This window comes from Phalangium opilio, unplaced genomic scaffold (assembly GCF_054372755.1).
Source record: "Phalangium opilio isolate 3A_F unplaced genomic scaffold, DU_Popi_V2 ptg000088l_1, whole genome shotgun sequence".
Taxonomy (NCBI): Eukaryota; Metazoa; Arthropoda; class Arachnida; order Opiliones; family Phalangiidae; genus Phalangium; species Phalangium opilio.
The window spans coordinates 1,279,020-1,294,614 of NW_028324193.1; the positions used below are offsets into that span (position 1 = coordinate 1,279,020).

The 15,595-nt window shown below is 39.8% G+C and overlaps 75 non-coding genes across 75 annotated transcripts; all 75 read left to right on the top strand.

Annotated features, from left to right (window-relative positions):
- The first annotated feature begins 3 nt into the window (after positions 1–3).
- On the top strand, positions 4–76 carry TRNAR-ACG (transfer RNA arginine (anticodon ACG)). The gene has a single exon. It is a non-coding gene; the product is annotated as a tRNA-Arg (tRNA).
- Positions 77–167: 91 nt separating this feature from the next.
- Positions 168–240, top strand: TRNAR-ACG (transfer RNA arginine (anticodon ACG)). Its single transcript has one exon. It is a non-coding gene; the product is annotated as a tRNA-Arg (tRNA).
- Positions 241–331: 91 nt separating this feature from the next.
- TRNAR-UCG (transfer RNA arginine (anticodon UCG)) lies at positions 332–404 on the top strand. Its single transcript has one exon. It is a non-coding gene; the product is annotated as a tRNA-Arg (tRNA).
- A 91-nt stretch (positions 405–495) lies between these two features.
- On the top strand, positions 496–568 carry TRNAR-ACG (transfer RNA arginine (anticodon ACG)). Its single transcript has one exon. It is a non-coding gene; the product is annotated as a tRNA-Arg (tRNA).
- Positions 569–659: 91 nt separating this feature from the next.
- Positions 660–732, top strand: TRNAR-ACG (transfer RNA arginine (anticodon ACG)). The gene has a single exon. It is a non-coding gene; the product is annotated as a tRNA-Arg (tRNA).
- Positions 733–823: 91 nt separating this feature from the next.
- TRNAR-ACG (transfer RNA arginine (anticodon ACG)) lies at positions 824–896 on the top strand. Its single transcript has one exon. It is a non-coding gene; the product is annotated as a tRNA-Arg (tRNA).
- Positions 897–982: 86 nt separating this feature from the next.
- Positions 983–1,055, top strand: TRNAR-UCG (transfer RNA arginine (anticodon UCG)). Its single transcript has one exon. It is a non-coding gene; the product is annotated as a tRNA-Arg (tRNA).
- Positions 1,056–1,310: 255 nt separating this feature from the next.
- TRNAR-UCG (transfer RNA arginine (anticodon UCG)) lies at positions 1,311–1,383 on the top strand. The gene has a single exon. It is a non-coding gene; the product is annotated as a tRNA-Arg (tRNA).
- Positions 1,384–1,474: 91 nt separating this feature from the next.
- On the top strand, positions 1,475–1,547 carry TRNAR-ACG (transfer RNA arginine (anticodon ACG)). Its single transcript has one exon. It is a non-coding gene; the product is annotated as a tRNA-Arg (tRNA).
- Positions 1,548–1,638: 91 nt separating this feature from the next.
- On the top strand, positions 1,639–1,711 carry TRNAR-ACG (transfer RNA arginine (anticodon ACG)). Its single transcript has one exon. It is a non-coding gene; the product is annotated as a tRNA-Arg (tRNA).
- Positions 1,712–1,802: 91 nt separating this feature from the next.
- On the top strand, positions 1,803–1,875 carry TRNAR-ACG (transfer RNA arginine (anticodon ACG)). Its single transcript has one exon. It is a non-coding gene; the product is annotated as a tRNA-Arg (tRNA).
- An 86-nt stretch (positions 1,876–1,961) lies between these two features.
- TRNAR-UCG (transfer RNA arginine (anticodon UCG)) lies at positions 1,962–2,034 on the top strand. The gene has a single exon. It is a non-coding gene; the product is annotated as a tRNA-Arg (tRNA).
- A 413-nt stretch (positions 2,035–2,447) lies between these two features.
- On the top strand, positions 2,448–2,520 carry TRNAR-UCG (transfer RNA arginine (anticodon UCG)). Its single transcript has one exon. It is a non-coding gene; the product is annotated as a tRNA-Arg (tRNA).
- Positions 2,521–2,611: 91 nt separating this feature from the next.
- TRNAR-ACG (transfer RNA arginine (anticodon ACG)) lies at positions 2,612–2,684 on the top strand. Its single transcript has one exon. It is a non-coding gene; the product is annotated as a tRNA-Arg (tRNA).
- Positions 2,685–2,933: 249 nt separating this feature from the next.
- On the top strand, positions 2,934–3,006 carry TRNAR-UCG (transfer RNA arginine (anticodon UCG)). The gene has a single exon. It is a non-coding gene; the product is annotated as a tRNA-Arg (tRNA).
- A 91-nt stretch (positions 3,007–3,097) lies between these two features.
- Positions 3,098–3,170, top strand: TRNAR-UCG (transfer RNA arginine (anticodon UCG)). The gene has a single exon. It is a non-coding gene; the product is annotated as a tRNA-Arg (tRNA).
- Positions 3,171–3,261: 91 nt separating this feature from the next.
- TRNAR-ACG (transfer RNA arginine (anticodon ACG)) lies at positions 3,262–3,334 on the top strand. The gene has a single exon. It is a non-coding gene; the product is annotated as a tRNA-Arg (tRNA).
- Positions 3,335–3,583: 249 nt separating this feature from the next.
- Positions 3,584–3,656, top strand: TRNAR-UCG (transfer RNA arginine (anticodon UCG)). Its single transcript has one exon. It is a non-coding gene; the product is annotated as a tRNA-Arg (tRNA).
- A 91-nt stretch (positions 3,657–3,747) lies between these two features.
- Positions 3,748–3,820, top strand: TRNAR-ACG (transfer RNA arginine (anticodon ACG)). Its single transcript has one exon. It is a non-coding gene; the product is annotated as a tRNA-Arg (tRNA).
- Positions 3,821–3,911: 91 nt separating this feature from the next.
- Positions 3,912–3,984, top strand: TRNAR-ACG (transfer RNA arginine (anticodon ACG)). The gene has a single exon. It is a non-coding gene; the product is annotated as a tRNA-Arg (tRNA).
- Positions 3,985–4,234: 250 nt separating this feature from the next.
- Positions 4,235–4,307, top strand: TRNAR-ACG (transfer RNA arginine (anticodon ACG)). The gene has a single exon. It is a non-coding gene; the product is annotated as a tRNA-Arg (tRNA).
- A 91-nt stretch (positions 4,308–4,398) lies between these two features.
- On the top strand, positions 4,399–4,471 carry TRNAR-ACG (transfer RNA arginine (anticodon ACG)). Its single transcript has one exon. It is a non-coding gene; the product is annotated as a tRNA-Arg (tRNA).
- A 91-nt stretch (positions 4,472–4,562) lies between these two features.
- Positions 4,563–4,635, top strand: TRNAR-UCG (transfer RNA arginine (anticodon UCG)). Its single transcript has one exon. It is a non-coding gene; the product is annotated as a tRNA-Arg (tRNA).
- An 86-nt stretch (positions 4,636–4,721) lies between these two features.
- Positions 4,722–4,794, top strand: TRNAR-UCG (transfer RNA arginine (anticodon UCG)). Its single transcript has one exon. It is a non-coding gene; the product is annotated as a tRNA-Arg (tRNA).
- A 91-nt stretch (positions 4,795–4,885) lies between these two features.
- On the top strand, positions 4,886–4,958 carry TRNAR-ACG (transfer RNA arginine (anticodon ACG)). Its single transcript has one exon. It is a non-coding gene; the product is annotated as a tRNA-Arg (tRNA).
- A 91-nt stretch (positions 4,959–5,049) lies between these two features.
- Positions 5,050–5,122, top strand: TRNAR-ACG (transfer RNA arginine (anticodon ACG)). The gene has a single exon. It is a non-coding gene; the product is annotated as a tRNA-Arg (tRNA).
- Positions 5,123–5,208: 86 nt separating this feature from the next.
- Positions 5,209–5,281, top strand: TRNAR-UCG (transfer RNA arginine (anticodon UCG)). The gene has a single exon. It is a non-coding gene; the product is annotated as a tRNA-Arg (tRNA).
- Positions 5,282–5,372: 91 nt separating this feature from the next.
- On the top strand, positions 5,373–5,445 carry TRNAR-ACG (transfer RNA arginine (anticodon ACG)). Its single transcript has one exon. It is a non-coding gene; the product is annotated as a tRNA-Arg (tRNA).
- Positions 5,446–5,536: 91 nt separating this feature from the next.
- TRNAR-ACG (transfer RNA arginine (anticodon ACG)) lies at positions 5,537–5,609 on the top strand. The gene has a single exon. It is a non-coding gene; the product is annotated as a tRNA-Arg (tRNA).
- Positions 5,610–5,700: 91 nt separating this feature from the next.
- Positions 5,701–5,773, top strand: TRNAR-ACG (transfer RNA arginine (anticodon ACG)). Its single transcript has one exon. It is a non-coding gene; the product is annotated as a tRNA-Arg (tRNA).
- Positions 5,774–5,859: 86 nt separating this feature from the next.
- Positions 5,860–5,932, top strand: TRNAR-UCG (transfer RNA arginine (anticodon UCG)). The gene has a single exon. It is a non-coding gene; the product is annotated as a tRNA-Arg (tRNA).
- A 91-nt stretch (positions 5,933–6,023) lies between these two features.
- On the top strand, positions 6,024–6,096 carry TRNAR-ACG (transfer RNA arginine (anticodon ACG)). The gene has a single exon. It is a non-coding gene; the product is annotated as a tRNA-Arg (tRNA).
- Positions 6,097–6,187: 91 nt separating this feature from the next.
- Positions 6,188–6,260, top strand: TRNAR-ACG (transfer RNA arginine (anticodon ACG)). Its single transcript has one exon. It is a non-coding gene; the product is annotated as a tRNA-Arg (tRNA).
- An 86-nt stretch (positions 6,261–6,346) lies between these two features.
- Positions 6,347–6,419, top strand: TRNAR-UCG (transfer RNA arginine (anticodon UCG)). Its single transcript has one exon. It is a non-coding gene; the product is annotated as a tRNA-Arg (tRNA).
- A 91-nt stretch (positions 6,420–6,510) lies between these two features.
- Positions 6,511–6,583, top strand: TRNAR-ACG (transfer RNA arginine (anticodon ACG)). Its single transcript has one exon. It is a non-coding gene; the product is annotated as a tRNA-Arg (tRNA).
- A 413-nt stretch (positions 6,584–6,996) lies between these two features.
- Positions 6,997–7,069, top strand: TRNAR-ACG (transfer RNA arginine (anticodon ACG)). The gene has a single exon. It is a non-coding gene; the product is annotated as a tRNA-Arg (tRNA).
- Positions 7,070–7,160: 91 nt separating this feature from the next.
- On the top strand, positions 7,161–7,233 carry TRNAR-ACG (transfer RNA arginine (anticodon ACG)). Its single transcript has one exon. It is a non-coding gene; the product is annotated as a tRNA-Arg (tRNA).
- An 86-nt stretch (positions 7,234–7,319) lies between these two features.
- On the top strand, positions 7,320–7,392 carry TRNAR-UCG (transfer RNA arginine (anticodon UCG)). Its single transcript has one exon. It is a non-coding gene; the product is annotated as a tRNA-Arg (tRNA).
- A 413-nt stretch (positions 7,393–7,805) lies between these two features.
- TRNAR-UCG (transfer RNA arginine (anticodon UCG)) lies at positions 7,806–7,878 on the top strand. The gene has a single exon. It is a non-coding gene; the product is annotated as a tRNA-Arg (tRNA).
- Positions 7,879–7,969: 91 nt separating this feature from the next.
- Positions 7,970–8,042, top strand: TRNAR-ACG (transfer RNA arginine (anticodon ACG)). Its single transcript has one exon. It is a non-coding gene; the product is annotated as a tRNA-Arg (tRNA).
- Positions 8,043–8,291: 249 nt separating this feature from the next.
- Positions 8,292–8,364, top strand: TRNAR-UCG (transfer RNA arginine (anticodon UCG)). Its single transcript has one exon. It is a non-coding gene; the product is annotated as a tRNA-Arg (tRNA).
- Positions 8,365–8,455: 91 nt separating this feature from the next.
- TRNAR-UCG (transfer RNA arginine (anticodon UCG)) lies at positions 8,456–8,528 on the top strand. Its single transcript has one exon. It is a non-coding gene; the product is annotated as a tRNA-Arg (tRNA).
- Positions 8,529–8,619: 91 nt separating this feature from the next.
- On the top strand, positions 8,620–8,692 carry TRNAR-ACG (transfer RNA arginine (anticodon ACG)). Its single transcript has one exon. It is a non-coding gene; the product is annotated as a tRNA-Arg (tRNA).
- Positions 8,693–8,783: 91 nt separating this feature from the next.
- TRNAR-ACG (transfer RNA arginine (anticodon ACG)) lies at positions 8,784–8,856 on the top strand. The gene has a single exon. It is a non-coding gene; the product is annotated as a tRNA-Arg (tRNA).
- Positions 8,857–8,942: 86 nt separating this feature from the next.
- Positions 8,943–9,015, top strand: TRNAR-UCG (transfer RNA arginine (anticodon UCG)). The gene has a single exon. It is a non-coding gene; the product is annotated as a tRNA-Arg (tRNA).
- Positions 9,016–9,106: 91 nt separating this feature from the next.
- TRNAR-ACG (transfer RNA arginine (anticodon ACG)) lies at positions 9,107–9,179 on the top strand. The gene has a single exon. It is a non-coding gene; the product is annotated as a tRNA-Arg (tRNA).
- A 91-nt stretch (positions 9,180–9,270) lies between these two features.
- Positions 9,271–9,343, top strand: TRNAR-ACG (transfer RNA arginine (anticodon ACG)). Its single transcript has one exon. It is a non-coding gene; the product is annotated as a tRNA-Arg (tRNA).
- A 91-nt stretch (positions 9,344–9,434) lies between these two features.
- Positions 9,435–9,507, top strand: TRNAR-ACG (transfer RNA arginine (anticodon ACG)). The gene has a single exon. It is a non-coding gene; the product is annotated as a tRNA-Arg (tRNA).
- Positions 9,508–9,593: 86 nt separating this feature from the next.
- TRNAR-UCG (transfer RNA arginine (anticodon UCG)) lies at positions 9,594–9,666 on the top strand. Its single transcript has one exon. It is a non-coding gene; the product is annotated as a tRNA-Arg (tRNA).
- A 91-nt stretch (positions 9,667–9,757) lies between these two features.
- TRNAR-ACG (transfer RNA arginine (anticodon ACG)) lies at positions 9,758–9,830 on the top strand. The gene has a single exon. It is a non-coding gene; the product is annotated as a tRNA-Arg (tRNA).
- A 91-nt stretch (positions 9,831–9,921) lies between these two features.
- Positions 9,922–9,994, top strand: TRNAR-ACG (transfer RNA arginine (anticodon ACG)). The gene has a single exon. It is a non-coding gene; the product is annotated as a tRNA-Arg (tRNA).
- An 86-nt stretch (positions 9,995–10,080) lies between these two features.
- On the top strand, positions 10,081–10,153 carry TRNAR-UCG (transfer RNA arginine (anticodon UCG)). Its single transcript has one exon. It is a non-coding gene; the product is annotated as a tRNA-Arg (tRNA).
- Positions 10,154–10,244: 91 nt separating this feature from the next.
- TRNAR-ACG (transfer RNA arginine (anticodon ACG)) lies at positions 10,245–10,317 on the top strand. The gene has a single exon. It is a non-coding gene; the product is annotated as a tRNA-Arg (tRNA).
- A 249-nt stretch (positions 10,318–10,566) lies between these two features.
- TRNAR-UCG (transfer RNA arginine (anticodon UCG)) lies at positions 10,567–10,639 on the top strand. Its single transcript has one exon. It is a non-coding gene; the product is annotated as a tRNA-Arg (tRNA).
- Positions 10,640–10,730: 91 nt separating this feature from the next.
- TRNAR-ACG (transfer RNA arginine (anticodon ACG)) lies at positions 10,731–10,803 on the top strand. The gene has a single exon. It is a non-coding gene; the product is annotated as a tRNA-Arg (tRNA).
- A 91-nt stretch (positions 10,804–10,894) lies between these two features.
- Positions 10,895–10,967, top strand: TRNAR-ACG (transfer RNA arginine (anticodon ACG)). The gene has a single exon. It is a non-coding gene; the product is annotated as a tRNA-Arg (tRNA).
- A 91-nt stretch (positions 10,968–11,058) lies between these two features.
- TRNAR-ACG (transfer RNA arginine (anticodon ACG)) lies at positions 11,059–11,131 on the top strand. Its single transcript has one exon. It is a non-coding gene; the product is annotated as a tRNA-Arg (tRNA).
- An 86-nt stretch (positions 11,132–11,217) lies between these two features.
- On the top strand, positions 11,218–11,290 carry TRNAR-UCG (transfer RNA arginine (anticodon UCG)). The gene has a single exon. It is a non-coding gene; the product is annotated as a tRNA-Arg (tRNA).
- A 91-nt stretch (positions 11,291–11,381) lies between these two features.
- On the top strand, positions 11,382–11,454 carry TRNAR-ACG (transfer RNA arginine (anticodon ACG)). Its single transcript has one exon. It is a non-coding gene; the product is annotated as a tRNA-Arg (tRNA).
- Positions 11,455–11,545: 91 nt separating this feature from the next.
- On the top strand, positions 11,546–11,618 carry TRNAR-ACG (transfer RNA arginine (anticodon ACG)). Its single transcript has one exon. It is a non-coding gene; the product is annotated as a tRNA-Arg (tRNA).
- A 91-nt stretch (positions 11,619–11,709) lies between these two features.
- On the top strand, positions 11,710–11,782 carry TRNAR-ACG (transfer RNA arginine (anticodon ACG)). The gene has a single exon. It is a non-coding gene; the product is annotated as a tRNA-Arg (tRNA).
- A 571-nt stretch (positions 11,783–12,353) lies between these two features.
- TRNAR-UCG (transfer RNA arginine (anticodon UCG)) lies at positions 12,354–12,426 on the top strand. The gene has a single exon. It is a non-coding gene; the product is annotated as a tRNA-Arg (tRNA).
- A 91-nt stretch (positions 12,427–12,517) lies between these two features.
- TRNAR-ACG (transfer RNA arginine (anticodon ACG)) lies at positions 12,518–12,590 on the top strand. Its single transcript has one exon. It is a non-coding gene; the product is annotated as a tRNA-Arg (tRNA).
- Positions 12,591–12,681: 91 nt separating this feature from the next.
- TRNAR-ACG (transfer RNA arginine (anticodon ACG)) lies at positions 12,682–12,754 on the top strand. Its single transcript has one exon. It is a non-coding gene; the product is annotated as a tRNA-Arg (tRNA).
- Positions 12,755–12,845: 91 nt separating this feature from the next.
- Positions 12,846–12,918, top strand: TRNAR-ACG (transfer RNA arginine (anticodon ACG)). The gene has a single exon. It is a non-coding gene; the product is annotated as a tRNA-Arg (tRNA).
- Positions 12,919–13,004: 86 nt separating this feature from the next.
- On the top strand, positions 13,005–13,077 carry TRNAR-UCG (transfer RNA arginine (anticodon UCG)). The gene has a single exon. It is a non-coding gene; the product is annotated as a tRNA-Arg (tRNA).
- A 735-nt stretch (positions 13,078–13,812) lies between these two features.
- Positions 13,813–13,885, top strand: TRNAR-UCG (transfer RNA arginine (anticodon UCG)). The gene has a single exon. It is a non-coding gene; the product is annotated as a tRNA-Arg (tRNA).
- Positions 13,886–13,976: 91 nt separating this feature from the next.
- Positions 13,977–14,049, top strand: TRNAR-UCG (transfer RNA arginine (anticodon UCG)). The gene has a single exon. It is a non-coding gene; the product is annotated as a tRNA-Arg (tRNA).
- Positions 14,050–14,304: 255 nt separating this feature from the next.
- Positions 14,305–14,377, top strand: TRNAR-ACG (transfer RNA arginine (anticodon ACG)). Its single transcript has one exon. It is a non-coding gene; the product is annotated as a tRNA-Arg (tRNA).
- Positions 14,378–14,468: 91 nt separating this feature from the next.
- On the top strand, positions 14,469–14,541 carry TRNAR-ACG (transfer RNA arginine (anticodon ACG)). The gene has a single exon. It is a non-coding gene; the product is annotated as a tRNA-Arg (tRNA).
- Positions 14,542–14,627: 86 nt separating this feature from the next.
- TRNAR-UCG (transfer RNA arginine (anticodon UCG)) lies at positions 14,628–14,700 on the top strand. The gene has a single exon. It is a non-coding gene; the product is annotated as a tRNA-Arg (tRNA).
- A 91-nt stretch (positions 14,701–14,791) lies between these two features.
- Positions 14,792–14,864, top strand: TRNAR-ACG (transfer RNA arginine (anticodon ACG)). The gene has a single exon. It is a non-coding gene; the product is annotated as a tRNA-Arg (tRNA).
- A 91-nt stretch (positions 14,865–14,955) lies between these two features.
- Positions 14,956–15,028, top strand: TRNAR-ACG (transfer RNA arginine (anticodon ACG)). Its single transcript has one exon. It is a non-coding gene; the product is annotated as a tRNA-Arg (tRNA).
- An 86-nt stretch (positions 15,029–15,114) lies between these two features.
- TRNAR-UCG (transfer RNA arginine (anticodon UCG)) lies at positions 15,115–15,187 on the top strand. The gene has a single exon. It is a non-coding gene; the product is annotated as a tRNA-Arg (tRNA).
- Positions 15,188–15,278: 91 nt separating this feature from the next.
- TRNAR-ACG (transfer RNA arginine (anticodon ACG)) lies at positions 15,279–15,351 on the top strand. The gene has a single exon. It is a non-coding gene; the product is annotated as a tRNA-Arg (tRNA).
- Positions 15,352–15,595: the final 244 nt, after the last annotated feature.

Consider the following 15,595-nt stretch of genomic DNA (forward strand, 5'->3'; position numbering starts at 1 on the left):
AACGGGCTTGTGGCGCAATGGATAACGCGTCTGCCTACGGAGCAGAAGATTCCAGGTTCGAGTCCTGGCAAGCTTGGTATTACCATTTAAAGATGATTATTAGAGTATAACGGAAGGGAAATTTATAATATTTCAATGCTTCAATATCATTTTGATCAACCTCTAACGGGCTTGTGGCGCAATGGATAACGCGTCTGCCTACGGAGCATAAGATTCCAGGTTCGAGTCCTGGCAAGCTCGGTATTAAAATTTAAAGATGATTATTAGAGTATAACGGAAGGGAAATTTATAATATTTCAATGCTTCAATATCATTTTGATCAACCTCTAACGGGCTTGTGGCGTAATGGATAACGCGTCTGCCTTCGAAGCAGAAGATTCAAGGTTCGAGTCCTGGCAAGCTCGGTATTACCATTTAAAGATGATTATTAGAGTATAACGGAAGGGAAATTTATAATATTTCAATGCTTCAATATCATTTTGATCAACCTCTAACGGGCTTGTGGCGCAATGGATAACGCGTCTACCTACGGAGCAGAAGATTCCAGGTTCGAGTCCTGGCAAGCTCGGTATTACCATTTAAAGCTGATTATTAGAGTATAACGGAAGGGAAATTTATAATATTTCAATGCTTCAATATCATTTTGATCAACCTCTAACGGGCTTGTGGCGCAATGGATAACGCGTCTGCCTACGGAGCATAAGATTCCAGGTTCGAGTCCTGGCAAGCTCGGTATTAAAATTTAAAGATGATTATTAGAGTATAACGGAAGGGAAATTTATAATATTTCAATGCTTCAATTTCATTTTGATCAATCTCTAACGGGCTTGTGGCGCAACGGATAACGCGTCTGCCTACGGAGCAGAAGATTCCAGGTTCGAGTCCTGGCAAGCTCTTTTTTTATTTTCGTAAAAGATCTTTTATGCGTCATAAAGAATGCATAAATACAATGTTTGGAAATTTTATTTATTATACCAAGCAAGAGCTTGTGGCGTAATGAATAACGCGTCTGCCTTCGAAGCAGAAGATTCCAGGTTCGAGTCCTGGCAAGCTTGATATTACCATTTAAAGATGATTATTTGAGTATAACGGAAGGGAAATTTATAATATTTCAATGCTTCAATATCATTTTGATCAACCTCTAACGGGCTTGTGGCGCAATGGATAACGCGTCTGCCTACGGAGCATAAGATTCCAGGTTCGAGTCGTGGCAAGCTCGGTATTAAAATTTAAAGATGATTATTAGAGTATAACGGAAGGGAAATTTATAATATTTCAATGCTTCAATATCATTTTGATCAACCTCTAACGGGCTTGTGGCGTAATGGATAACGCGTCTGCCTTCGAAGCAGAAGATTCAAGGTTCGAGTCCTGGCAAGCTCGGTATTACCATTTAAAGATGATTATTAGAGTATAACGGAAGGGAAATTTATAATATTTCAATGCTTCAATATCATTTTGATCAACCTCTAACGGGCTTGTGGCGCAATGGATAACGCGTCTACCTACGGAGCAGAAGATTCCAGGTTCGAGTCCTGGCAAGCTCGGTATTACCATTTAAAGCTGATTATTAGAGTATAACGGAAGGGAAATTTATAATATTTCAATGCTTCAATATCATTTTGATCAACCTCTAACGGGCTTGTGGCGCAATGGATAACGCGTCTGCCTACGGAGCATAAGATTCCAGGTTCGAGTCCTGGCAAGCTCGGTATTAAAATTTAAAGATGATTATTAGAGTATAACGGAAGGGAAATTTATAATATTTCAATGCTTCAATTTCATTTTGATCAATCTCTAACGGGCTTGTGGCGCAACGGATAACGCGTCTGCCTACGGAGCAGAAGATTCCAGGTTCGAGTCCTGGCAAGCTCTTTTTTTATTTTCGTAAAAGATCTTTTATGCGTCATAAAGAATGCATAAATACAATGTTTGGAAATTTTATTTATTATACCAAGCAAGAGCTTGTGGCGTAATGGATAACGCGTCTGCTTTCGAAGCAGAAGATTCCAGGTTCGAGTCCTGGCAAGCTCGGTATTACCATTTAAAGATGATTATTAGAGTATAACGGAAGGGAAATTTATAATATTGCAATGCTTCAATATCATTTTGATCGAACTCTAAGCGCCTTGTGGCGCAATGGATAAGGCGTCTGCCTACGGAGCAGAAGATTCCTGGTTCGAGTCCTGGCAAACTCGGTATTACCATTTAAAGATGATTATTGGAGTATAACGGAAGGGAAATTTATAATATTGCAATGCTTCAATATCATTTTGATCGACCTCTAACCGCCTTGTGGCGCAATGGATAAGGCGTCTGCCTACGGAGCAGAAGATTCCTGGTTCGAGTCCTGGCAAGCTCTTTTTTATTTTCGTAAAAGATCTTTTATGCGTCATAAAGAATGCATAAATACAATGTTTGGAAATTTTATTTACAATACGAAGCAAGGGCTTGTGGCGTAATGGATAACGCGCCTGCCTTCGAAGCAGAAGATTCCAGGCTCGAGTCCTGGCAAGCTCGGTATTACCATTTAAAGCTGATTATCAGAGTATAACGGAAGGGAAATTTATAATATTTCAATGCTTCAATATCATTTTGATCAACCTCTAACGGGCTTGTAGCGCAATGGATAACGCGTCTGCCTACGGAGCATAAGATTCCAGGTTCGAGTCCTGGCAAGCTCGGTATTACCATTTAAAGATGATTATTGGAGTATAACGGAAGGGAAATTTATAATATTGCAATGCTTCAATAGCATTTTGATTAACCTCTAGCGGGCCTGTGGCGCAATGGATAACGCGTTTGCCTACGGAGCAGAAGATTCCTGGTTCGAGTCCTGGCAAGCTCTTTTTTATTTTCGTAAAAGATCTTTTATGCGTCATAAAGAATGCATAAATACAATGTTTGGAAATTTTATTTATAATACGTAGCAAGGGCTTGTGGCGTAATCGATAACGCGCCTGCCTTCGAAGCAGAAGATTCCAGGTTCGAGTCCTGGCAAGCTCGGTATTACCATTTAAAGATGATTATTAGAGTATAACGGAAGGGAAATTTATAATATTTCAATGCTTCAATATCATTTTGATCAACCTCTAACGGGCCTGTGGCGCAATGGATAACGCGTCTGCCTTCGAAGCAGAAGATTCCAGGTTCGAGTCCTGGCAAGCTCGGTATTACCATTTAAAGATGATTATTAGAGTATAACGGAAGGGAAATTTATAATATTTCAATGCTTCAATATCATTTTGATCAACCTCTAACGGGCTTGTGGCGCAATGGATAACGCGTCTGCCTACGGAGCATAAGATTCCAGGTTCGAGTCCTGGCAAGCTCGGTATTACCATTTAAAGATGATTATTGGAGTATAACGGAAGGGAAATTTATAATATTGCAATGCTTCAATAGCATTTTGATCAACCTCTAGCGGGCCTGTGGCGCAATGGATAACGCGTTTGCCTACGGAGCAGAAGATTCCTGGTTCGAGTCCTGGCAAGCTCTTTTTTATTTTCGTAAAAGATCTTTTATGCGTCATAAAGAATGCATAAATACAATGTTTGGAAATTTTATTTACAATACGAAGCAAGGGCTTGTGGCGTAATGGATAACGCGCCTGCCTTCGAAGCAGAAGATTCCAGGCTCGAGTCCTGGCAAGCTCGGTATTACCATTTAAAGCTGATTATCAGAGTATAACGGAAGGGAAATTTATAATATTTCAATGCTTCAATATCATTTTGATCAACCTCTAACGGGCTTGTGGCGCAATGGATAACGCGTCTGCCTACGGAGCAGAAGATTCCAGGTTCGAGTCCTGGCAAGCTCGGTATTAAAATTTAAAGATGATTATTAGAGTATAACGGAAGGGAAATTTATAATATTTCAATGCTTCAATATCATTTTGATCAATCTCTAACGGGCTTGTGGCGCAATGGATAACGCGTCTGCCTACGGAGCAGAAGATTCCAGGTTCGAGTCCTGGCAAGCTCTTTTTTTATTTTCGTAAAAGATCTTTTATGCGTCATAAAGAATGCATAAATACAATGTTTGGAAATTTTATTTATTATACCAAGCAAGAGCTTGTGGCGTAATGAATAACGCGTCTGCCTTCGAAGCAGAATATTCCAGGTTCGAGTCCTGGCAAGCTTGGTATTACCATTTAAAGATGATTATTAGAGTATAACGGAAGGGAAATTTATAATATTTCAATGCTTCAATATCATTTTGATGAACCTCTAACGGGCTTGTGGCGCAATGGATAACGCGTCTACCTACGGAGCAGAAGATTCCAGGTTCGAGTCCTGGCAAGCTCGGCATTACCATTTAAAGCTGATTATTAGAGTATAACGGAAGGGAAATTTATAATATTTCAATGCTTCAATATCATTTAGATCAACCTCTAACGAGCTTGTGGCGCAATGGATAACGCGTCTGCCTACGGAGCATAAGATTCCAGGTTCGAGTCCTGGCAAGCTCGGTATTATAATTTAAAGATGGTTATTAGAGTATAACGGAAGGGAAATTTATAATATTTCAATGCTTCAATATCATTTTGATCAGTCTCTAACGGGCTTGTGGCGCAATGGATAACGCGTCTGCCATCGGAGCAGAAGATTCCAGGTTCGAGTCCTGGCAAGCTCTTTTTTTATTTTCGTAAAAGATCTTTTATGCGTCATAAAGAATGCATAAATACAATGTTTGGAAATTTTATTTATTATACCAAGCAAGAGCTTGTGGCGTAATGGATAACGCGTCTGCCTTCGAAGCAGAAGATTCCAGGTTCGAGTCCTGGCAAGCTCGGTATTACCATTTAAAGATGATTATTAGAGTGTAACGGAAGGGAAATTTATAATATTTCAATGCTTCAATATCATTTAGATCAACCTCTAACGGGCTTGTGGCGCAATGGATAACGCGTCTGCCTACGGAGCAGAAGATTCCAGGTTCGAGTCCTGGCAAGCTCGGTGTTAAAATTTAAAGATGATTATTAGAGTATAACGGAAGGGAAATTTATAATATTTCAATGCTTCAATATCATTTTGAGCAATCTCTAACGGGCTTGTGGCGCAATGGATAACGCGTCTGCCTACGGAGCAGAAGATTCCAGGTTCAAGTCCTGGCAAGCTCTTTTTTTATTTTCGTAAAAGATCTTTTATGCGTCATAAAGAATGCATAAATACAATGTTTGGAAATTTTATTTATTATACCAAGCAAGAGCTTGTGGCGTAATGGATAACGCGTCTGCCTTCGAAGCAGAAGATTCCAGGTTCGAGTCCTGGCAAGCTCGGTATTACCATTTAAAGATGATTATTAGAGTATAACGGAAGGGAAATTTTTAATATTTCAATGCTTCAATATCATTTTGATGAACCTCTAACGGGCTTGTGGCGCAATGGATAACGCGTCTACCTACGGAGCAGAAGATTCCAGGTTCGAGTCCTGGCAAGCTCGGCATTACCATTTAAAGCTGATTATTAGAGTATAACGGAAGGGAAATTTATAATATTTCAATGCTTCAATATCATTTAGATCAACCTCTAACGAGCTTGTGGCGCAATGGATAACGCGTCTGCCTACGGAGCATAAGATTCCAGGTTCGAGTCCTGGCAAGCTCGGTATTATAATTTAAAGATGGTTATTAGAGTATAACGGAAGGGAAATTTATAATATTTCAATGCTTCAATATCATTTTGATCAATCTCTAACGGGCTTGTGGCGCAATGGATAACGCGTCTGCCAACGGAGCAGAAGATTCCAGGTTCGAGTCCTGGCAAGCTCTTTTTTTATTTTCGTAAAAGATCTTTTATGCGTCATAAAGAATGCATAAATACAATGTTTGGAAATTTTATTTATTATACCAAGCAAGAGCTTGTGGCGTAATGGATAACGCGTCTGCCTTCGAAGCAGAAGATTCCAGGTTCGAGTCCTGGCAAGCTCGGTATTACCATTTAAAGATGATTATTAGAGTGTAACGGAAGGGAAATTTATAATATTTCAATGCTTCAATATCATTTAGATCAACCTCTAACGGGCTTGTGGCGCAATGGATAACGCGTCTGCCTACGGAGCAGAAGATTCCAGGTTCGAGTCCTGGCAAGCTCGGTGTTAAAATTTAAAGATGATTATTAGAGTATAACGGAAGGGAAATTTATAATATTTCAATGCTTCAATATCATTTTGAGCAATCTCTAACGGGCTTGTGGCGCAATGGATAACGCGTCTGCCTACGGAGCAGAAGATTCCAGGTTCGAGTCCTGGCAAGCTCTTTTTTTATTTTCGTAAAAGATCTTTTATGCGTCATAAAGAATGCATAAATACAATGTTTGGAAATTTTATTTATTATACCAAGCAAGAGCTTGTGGCGTAATGGATAACGCGTCTGCCTTCGAAGCAGAAGATTCCAGGTTCGAGTCCTGGCAAGCTCGGTATTACCATTTAAAGATGATTATTAGAGTATAACGGAAGGGAAATTTATAATATTTCAATGCTTCAATATCATTTTGATCAACCTCTAACGGGCTTGTGGCGCAATGGATAACGCGTCTGCCTACGGAGCATAAGATTCCAGGTTCGAGTCCTGGCAAACTCGGTATTACCATTTAAAGCTGATTATTAGAGTATAACGGAAGGGAAATTTATAATATTGCAATGCTTCAATATCATTTTGATCGACCTCTAACCGCCTTGTGGCGCAATGGATAAGGCGTCTGCCTACGGAGCAGAAGATTCCTGGTTCGAGTCCTGGCAAGCTCTTTTTTATTTTCGTAAAAGATCTTTTATGCGTCATAAAGAATGCATAAATACAATGTTTGGAAATTTTATTTACAATACGAAGCAAGTGCTTGTGGCGTAATGGATAACGCGCCTGCCTTCGAAGCAGAAGATTCCTGGTTCGAGTCCTGGCAAGCTCGGTATTACCATTTAAAGCTGATTATCAGAGTATAACGGAAGGGAAATTTATAATATTTCAATGCTTCAATATCATTTTGATCAACCTCTAACGGGCTTGTAGCGCAATGGATAACGCGTCTGCCTACGGAGCATAAGATTCCAGGTTCGAGTCCTGGCAAGCTCGGTATTACCATTTAAAGATGATTATTAGAGTATAACGGAAGGGAAATTTATAATATTTCAATGCTTCAATTTCATTTTGATCAATCTCTAACGGGCTTGTGGCGCAACGGATAACGCGTCTGCCTACGGAGCAGAAGATTCCAGGTTCGAGTCCTGGCAAGCTCTTTTTTTATTTTCGTAAAAGATCTTTTATGCGTCATAAAGAATGCATAAATACAATGTTTGGAAATTTTATTTATTATACCAAGCAAGAGCTTGTGGCGTAATGGATAACGCGTCTGCTTTCGAAGCAGAAGATTCCAGGTTCGAGTCCTGGCAAGCTCGGTATTACCATTTAAAGATGATTATTAGAGTATAACGGAAGGGAAATTTATAATATTGCAATGCTTCAATATCATTTTGATCGAACTCTAACCGCCTTGTGGCGCAATGGATAAGGCGTCTGCCTACGGAGCAGAAGATTCCTGGTTCGAGTCCTGGCAAACTCGGTATTACCATTTAAAGATGATTATTGGAGTATAACGGAAGGGAAATTTATAATATTGCAATGCTTCAATATCATTTTGATCGACCTCTAACCGCCTTGTGGCGCAATGGATAAGGCGTCTGCCTACGGAGCAGAAGATTCCTGGTTCGAGTCCTGGCAAGTTCTTTTTTATTTTCGTAAAAGATCTTTTATGCGTCATAAAGAATGCATAAATACAATGTTTGGAAATTTTATTTACAATACGAAGCAAGGGCTTGTGGCGTAATGGATAACGCGCCTGCCTTCGAAGCAGAAGATTCCAGGCTCGAGTCCTGGCAAGCTCGGTATTACCATTTAAAGCTGATTATCAGAGTATAACGGAAGGGAAATTTATAATATTTCAATGCTTCAATATCATTTTGATCAACCTCTAACGGGCTTGTAGCGCAATGGATAACGCGTCTGCCTACGGAGCATAAGATTCCAGGTTCGAGTCCTGGCAAGCTCGGTATTACCATTTAAAGATGATTATTGGAGTATAACGGAAGGGAAATTTATAATATTGCAATGCTTCAATAGCATTTTGATCAACCTCTAGCGGGCCTGTGGCGCAATGGATAACGCGTTTGCCTACGGAGCAGAAGATTCCTGGTTCGAGTCCTGGCAAGCTCTTTTTTATTTTCGTAAAAGATCTTTTATGCGTCATAAAGAATGCATAAATACAATGTTTGGAAATTTTATTTATAATACGAAGCAAGGGCTTGTGGCGTAATCGATAACGCGCCTGCCTTCGAAGCAGAAGATTCCAGGTTCGAGTCCTGGCAAGCTCGGTATTACCATTTAAAGATGATTATTAGAGTATAACGGAAGGGAAATTTATAATATTTCAATGCTTCAATATCATTTTGATCAACCTTTAACGGGCCTGTGGCGCAATGGATAACGCGTCTGCCTTCGAAGCAGAAGATTCCAGGTTCGAGTCCTGGCAAGCTCGGTATTACCATTTAAAGATGATTATTAGAGTATAACGGAAGGGAAATTTATAATATTTCAATGCTTCAATATCATTTTGATCAACCTCTAACGGGCTTGTGGCGCAATGGATAACGCGTCTGCCTACGGAGCAGAAGATTCCAGGTTCGAGTCCTGGCAAGCTCGGTTTTAAAATTTAAAGATGATTATTAGAGTATAACGGAAGGGAAATTTATAATATTTCAATGCTTCAATATCATTTTGATCAATCTCTAACGGGCTTGTGGCGCAATGGATAACGCGTCTGCCTACGGAGCAGAAGATTCCAGGTTCGAGTCCTGGCAAGCTCTTTCTTTATTTTCGTAAAAGATCTTTTATGCGTCATAAAGAATGCATAAATACAATGTTTGGAAATTTTATTTATTATACCAAGCAAGAGCTTGTGGCGTAATGAATAACGCGTCTGCCTTCGAAGCAGAAGATTCCAGGTTCGAGTCCTGGCAAGCTTGGTATTACCATATAAAGATGATTATTAGAGTATAACGGAAGGGAAATTTATAATATTTCAATGCTTCAATATCATTTTGATGAACCTCTAACGGGCTTGTGGCGCAATGGATAACGCGTCTACCTACGGAGCAGAAGATTCCAGGTTCGAGTCCTGGCAAGCTCGGCATTACCATTTAAAGCTGATTATTAGAGTATAACGGAAGGGAAATTTATAATATTTCAATGCTTCAATATCATTTAGATCAACCTCTAACGAGCTTGTGGCGCAATGGATAACGCGTCTGCCTACGGAGCATAAGATTCCAGGTTCGAGTCCTGGCAAGCTCGGCATTACCATTTAAAGCTGATTATTAGAGTATAACGGAAGGGAAATTTATAATATTTCAATGCTTCAATATCATTTTGATCAATCTCTAACGGGCTTGTGGCGCAATGGATAACGCGTCTGCCAACGGAGCAGAAGATTCCAGGTTCGAGTCCTGGCAAGCTCTTTTTTTATTTTCGTAAAAGATCCTTTATGCGTCATAAAGAATGCATAAATACAATGTTTGGAAATTTTATTTATTATACCAAGCAAGAGCTTGTGGCGTAATGGATAACGCGTCTGCCTTCGAAGCAGAAGATTCCAGGTTCGAGTCCTGGCAAGCTCGGTATTACCATTTAAAGATGATTATTAGAGTGTAACGGAAGGGAAATTTATAATATTTCAATGCTTCAATATCATTTAGATCAACCTCTAACGGGCTTGTGGCGCAATGGATAACGCGTCTGCCTACGGAGCAGAAGATTCCAGGTTCGAGTCCTGGCAAGCTCGGTGTTAAAATTTAAAGATGATTATTAGAGTATAACGGAAGGGAAATTTATAATATTTCAATGCTTCAATATCATTTTGAGCAATCTCTAACGGGCTTGTGGCGCAATGTATAACGCGTCTGCCTACGGAGCAGAAGATTCCAGGTTCGAGTCCTGGCAAGCTCTTTTTTTATTTTCGTAAAAGATCTTTTATGCGTCATAAAGAATGCATAAATACAATGTTTGGAAATTTTATTTATTATACCAAGCAAGAGCTTGTGGCGTAATGGATAACGCGTCTGCCTTCGAAGCAGAAGATTCCAGGTTCGAGTCCTGGCAAGCTCGGTATTACCATTTAAAGATGATTATTAGAGTATAACGGAAGGGAAATTTTTAATATTTCAATGCTTCAATATCATTTTGATCAACCTCTAACGGGCTTGTAGCGCAATGGATAACGCGTCTGCCTACGGAGCATAAGATTCCAGGTTCGAGTCCTGGCAAGCTCGGTATTACCATTTAAAGATGATTATTGGAGTATAACGGAAGGGAAATTTATAATATTGCAATGCTTCAATAGCATTTTGATCAACCTCTAGCGGGCCTGTGGCGCAATGGATAACGCGTTTGCCTACGGAGCAGAAGATTCCTGGTTCGAGTCCTGGCAAGCTCTTTTTTATTTTCGTAAAAGATCTTTTATGCGTCATAAAGAATGCATAAATACAATGTTTGGAAATTTTATTTATAATACGAAGCAAGGGCTTGTGGCGTAATGGATAACGCGCCTGCCTTCGAAGCAGAAGATTCCAGGTTCGAGTCCTGGCAAGCTCGGTATTACCATTTAAAGATGATTATTAGAGTATAACGGAAGGGAAATTTATAATATTTCAATGCTTCAATATCATTTTGATGAACCTCTAACGGGCTTGTGGCGCAATGGATAACGCGTCTACCTACGGAGCAGAAGATTCCAGGTTCGAGTCCTGGCAAGCTCGGCATTACCATTTAAAGCTGATTATTAGAGTATAACGGAAGGGAAATTTATAATATTTCAATGCTTCAATATCATTTTGATCAACCTCTAACGGGCTTGTGGCGCAATGGATAACGCGTCTGCCTACGGAGCATAAGATTCCAGGTTCGAGTCCTGGCAAGCTCGGTATTAAAATTTAAAGATGGTTATTAGAGTATAACGGAAGGGAAATTTATAATATTTCAATGCTTCAATATCATTTTGATCAATCTCTAACGGGCTTGTGGCGCAATGGATAACGCGTCTGCCTACGGAGCAGAAGATTCCAGGTTCGAGTCCTGGCAAGCTCTTTTTTTATTTTCGTAAAAGATCTTTTATGCGTCATAAAGAATGCATAAATACAATGTTTGGAAATTTTATTTATTATACCAAGCAAGAGCTTGTGGCGTAATGAATAACGCGTCTGCCTTCGAAGCAGAAGATTCCAGGTTCGAGTCCTGGCAAGCTCGGTATTACCATTTAAAGATGATTATTAGAGTATAGCGGAAGGGAAATTTATAATATTTCAATGCTTCAATATCATTTTGATGAACCTCTAACGGGCTTGTGGCGCAATGGATAACGCGTCTACCTACGGAGCAGAAGATTCCAGGTTCGAGTCCTGGCAAGCTCGGCATTACCATTTAAAGCTGATTATTAGAGTATAACGGAAGGGAAATTTATAATATTTCAATGCTTCAATATCATTTTGATCAACCTCTAACGGGCTTGTGGCGCAATGGATAACGCGTCTGCCTACGGAGCATAAGATCCCAGGTTCGAGTCCTGGCAAGCTCGGCATTAAAATTTAAAGATGGTTATTAGAGTATAACGGAAGGGAAATTTATAATATTTCAATGCTTCAATATCATTTTGAGCAATCTCTAACGGGCTTGTGGCGCAATGGATAACGCGTCTGCCTACGGAGCAGAAGATTCCTGGTTCGAGTCCTGGCAAGCTCTTTTTTATTTTCGTAAAAGATCTTTTATGCGTCATAAAGAATGCATAAATACAATGTTTGGAAATTTTATTTACAATACGAAGCAAGTGCTTGTGGCGTAATGGATAACGCGCCTGCCTTCGAAGCAGAAGATTCCATGTTCGAGTCCTGGCAAGCTCGGTATTACCATTTAAAGCTGATTATTAGAGTATAACGGAAGGGAAATTTATAATATTTCAATGCTTCAATATCATTTTGATCAACCTCTAACAGGCTTGTGGCGCAATGGATAACGCGTCTGTCTACGGAGCATAAGATTCCAGGTTCGAGTCCTGGCAAGCTCGGTATTACCATTTAAAGATGATTATTGGAGTATAACGGAAGGGAAATTTATAATATTGCAATGCTTCAATAGCATTTTGATCAACCTCTAGCGGGCCTGTGGCGCAATGGATAACGCGTTTGCCTACGGAACAGAAGATTCCTGGTTCGAGTCCTGGCAAGCTCTTTTTTATTTTCGTAAAAGATCTTTTATGCGTCATAAAGAATGCATAAATACAATGTTAGGAAATTTTATTTATAATACGAAGCAAGGGCTTGTGGCGTAATGGATAACGCGTCTGCCTTCGAAGCAGAAGATTCCAGGTTCGAGTCCTGGCAAGCTCGGTATTACCATTTAAAGATGATTATTAGAGTATAACGGAAAGGAAATTTATAATATTTCAATGCTTCAATATCATTTTGATGAACCTCTAACGGGCTTGTGGCGCAATGGATAACGCGTCTACCTACGGAGCAGAAGATTCCAGGTTCGAATCCTGGCAAGCTCGGCATTACCATTTAAAGCTGATTATTAGAGTATAACGGAAGGGAAATTTATAATATTTCAATGCTTCAATATCATTTTGATCAACCTCTAACGGGCTTGTGGCGCAATGGATAACGCGTCTGCCTACGGAGCATAAGATTCCAGGTTCGAGTCCTGGCAAGCTCGGCATTAAAATTTAAAGATGGTTATTAGAGTATAACGGAAGGGAAATTTATAATATTTCAATGCTTCAATATCATTTTGATCAATCTCTAACGGGCTTGTGGCGCAATGGATAACGCGTCTGCCTACGGAGAAGAAGATTCCAGGTTCGAGTCCTGGCAAGCTCTTTTTTTATTTTCGTAAAAGATCTTTTATGCGTCATAAAGAATGCATAAATACAATGTTTGGAAATTTAATTTATTATACCAAGCAAGAGCTTGTGGCGTAATGGATAACGCGTCTGCCTTCGAAGCAGAAGATTCCAGGTTCGAGTCCTGGCAAGCTCGGTATTACCATTTAAAGCTGATTATTAGAGTATAACGGAAGGGAAATTTATCATATTGCAATGCTTCAATATCATTTTGATCGACCTCTAACCGCCTTGTGGCGCAATGGATAAGGCGTCTGCCTACGGAGCAGAAGATTCCTGGTTCGAGTCCTGGCAAGCTCTTTTTTATTTTCGTAAAAGATCTTTTATGCGTCATAAAGAATGCATAAATACAATGTTTGGAAATTTTATTTACAATACGAAGCAAGGGCTTGTGGCGTAATGGATAACGCGCCTGCCTTCGAAGCAGAAGATTCCATGTTCGAGTCCTGGCAAGCTCGGTATTACCATTTAAAGCTGATTATTAGAGTATAACGGAAGGGAAATTTATAATATTTCAATGCTTCAATATCATTTTGATCAACCTCTAACAGGCTTGTGGCGCAATGGATAACGCGTCTGTCTACGGAGCATAAGATTCCAGGTTCGAGTCCTGGCAAGCTTGGTATTACCATTTAAAGATGATTATTGGAGTATAACGGAAGGGAAATTTATAATATTGCAATGCTTCAATAGCATTTTGATCAACCTCTAGCGGGCCTGTGGCGCAATGGATAACGCGTTTGCCTACGGAACAGAAGATTCCTGGTTCGAGTCCTGGCAAGCTCTTTTTTATTTTCGTAAAAGATCTTTTATGCGTCATAAAGAATGCATAAATACAATGTTAGGAAATTTTATTTATAATACGAAGCAAGGGCTTGTGGCGTAATGGATAACGCGCCTGCCTTCGAAGCAGAAGATTCCAGGTTCGAGTCCTGGCAAGCTCGGTATTACCATTTAAAGATGATTATTAGAGTATAACGGAAGGGAAATTTATAATATTTCACTGCTTCAGTATCATTTTGATCAACCTCTAACGGGCCTGTGGCGCAATGGATAACGCGTCTGCCTTCGAAGCAGAAGATTCCAGGTTCGAGTCCTGGCAAGCTCGGTATTACCATTTAAAGATGATTATTAGAGTATAACGGAAGAGAAATTTATAATATTTCAATGCTTCAATATCATTTTGATGAACCTCTAACGGGCTTGTGGCGCAATGGATAACGCGTCTACCTACGGAGAGGAAGATTCCAGGTTCGAGTCCTGGCAAGCTCGGCATTACCATTTAAAGCTGATTATTAGAGTATAACGGAAGGGAAATTTATAATATTTCAATGCTTCAATATCATTTTGATCAACCTCTAACGGGCTTGTGGCGCAATGGATAACGCGTCTGCCTACGGAGCATAAGATTCCAGGTTCGAGTCCTGGCAAGCTCGGTATTAAAATTTAAAGATGGTTATTAGAGTATAACGGAAGGGAAATTTATAATATTTCAATGCTTCAATATCATTTTGATCAATCTCTAACGGGCTTGTGGCGCAATGGATAACGCGTCTTCCTACGGAGCAGAAGATTCCAGGTTCGAGTCCTGGCAAGCTCTTTTTTTATTTTCGTAAAAGATCTTTTATGCGTCATAAAGAATGCATAAATACAATGTTTGGAAATTTTATTTATTATACCAAGCAAGAGCTTGTGGCGTAATGGATAACGCGTCTGCCTTCGAAGCAGAAGATTCCAGGTTCGAGTCCTGGCAAGCTCGGTATTACCATTTAAAGATGATTATTAGAGTGTAACGGAAGGGAAATTTATAATATTTCAATGCTTCAATATCATTTTGATCAACCTCTAACGCGCTTGTGGCGCAATGGATAACGCGTCTGCCTACGGAGCAGAAGATTCTAGGTTCGAGTCCTGGCAAGCTCGGTGTTAAAATTTAAAGATGATTATTAGAGTATAACGGAAGGGAAATTTATAATATTTCAATGCTTCAATATCATTTTGAGCAATCTCTAACGGGCTTGTGGCGCAATGGATAACGCGTCTGCCTACGGAGCAGAAGATTCCAGGTTCGAGTCCTGGCAAGCTCTTTTTTTATTTTCGTAAAAGATCTTTTATGCGTCATAAAGAATGCATAAATACAATGTTTGGAAATTTTATTTATTATAACAAGCAAGAGCTTGTGGCGTGATGGATAACGCGTCTGCCTTCGAAGCAGAAGATTCCAGGTTCGAGTCCTGGCAAGCTCGGTATTACCATTTAAAGATGATTATTAGAGTGTAAGGGAAGGGAAATTTATAATATTTCAATGCTTCAATATCATTTTGATCAACCTCTAACGGGCTTGTGGCGCAATGGATAACGCGTCTGCCTACGGAGCAGAAGATTCCAGGTTCGAGTCCTGGCAAGCTCGGCATTACCATTTAAAGCTGATTATTAGAGTATAACGGAAGGGAAATTTATAATATTTCAATGCTTCAATATCATTTTGATCAACCTCTAACGGGCCTGTGGCGCAATGGATAACGCGTCTACCTACGGAGCAGAAGATTCCAGGTTCGAGTCCTGGCAAGCTCGGTATTACCATTTAAAGATGATTATTAGAGTGTAAGGGAAGGGAAATTTATAATATTTCAATGCTTCAATATCATTTTGAT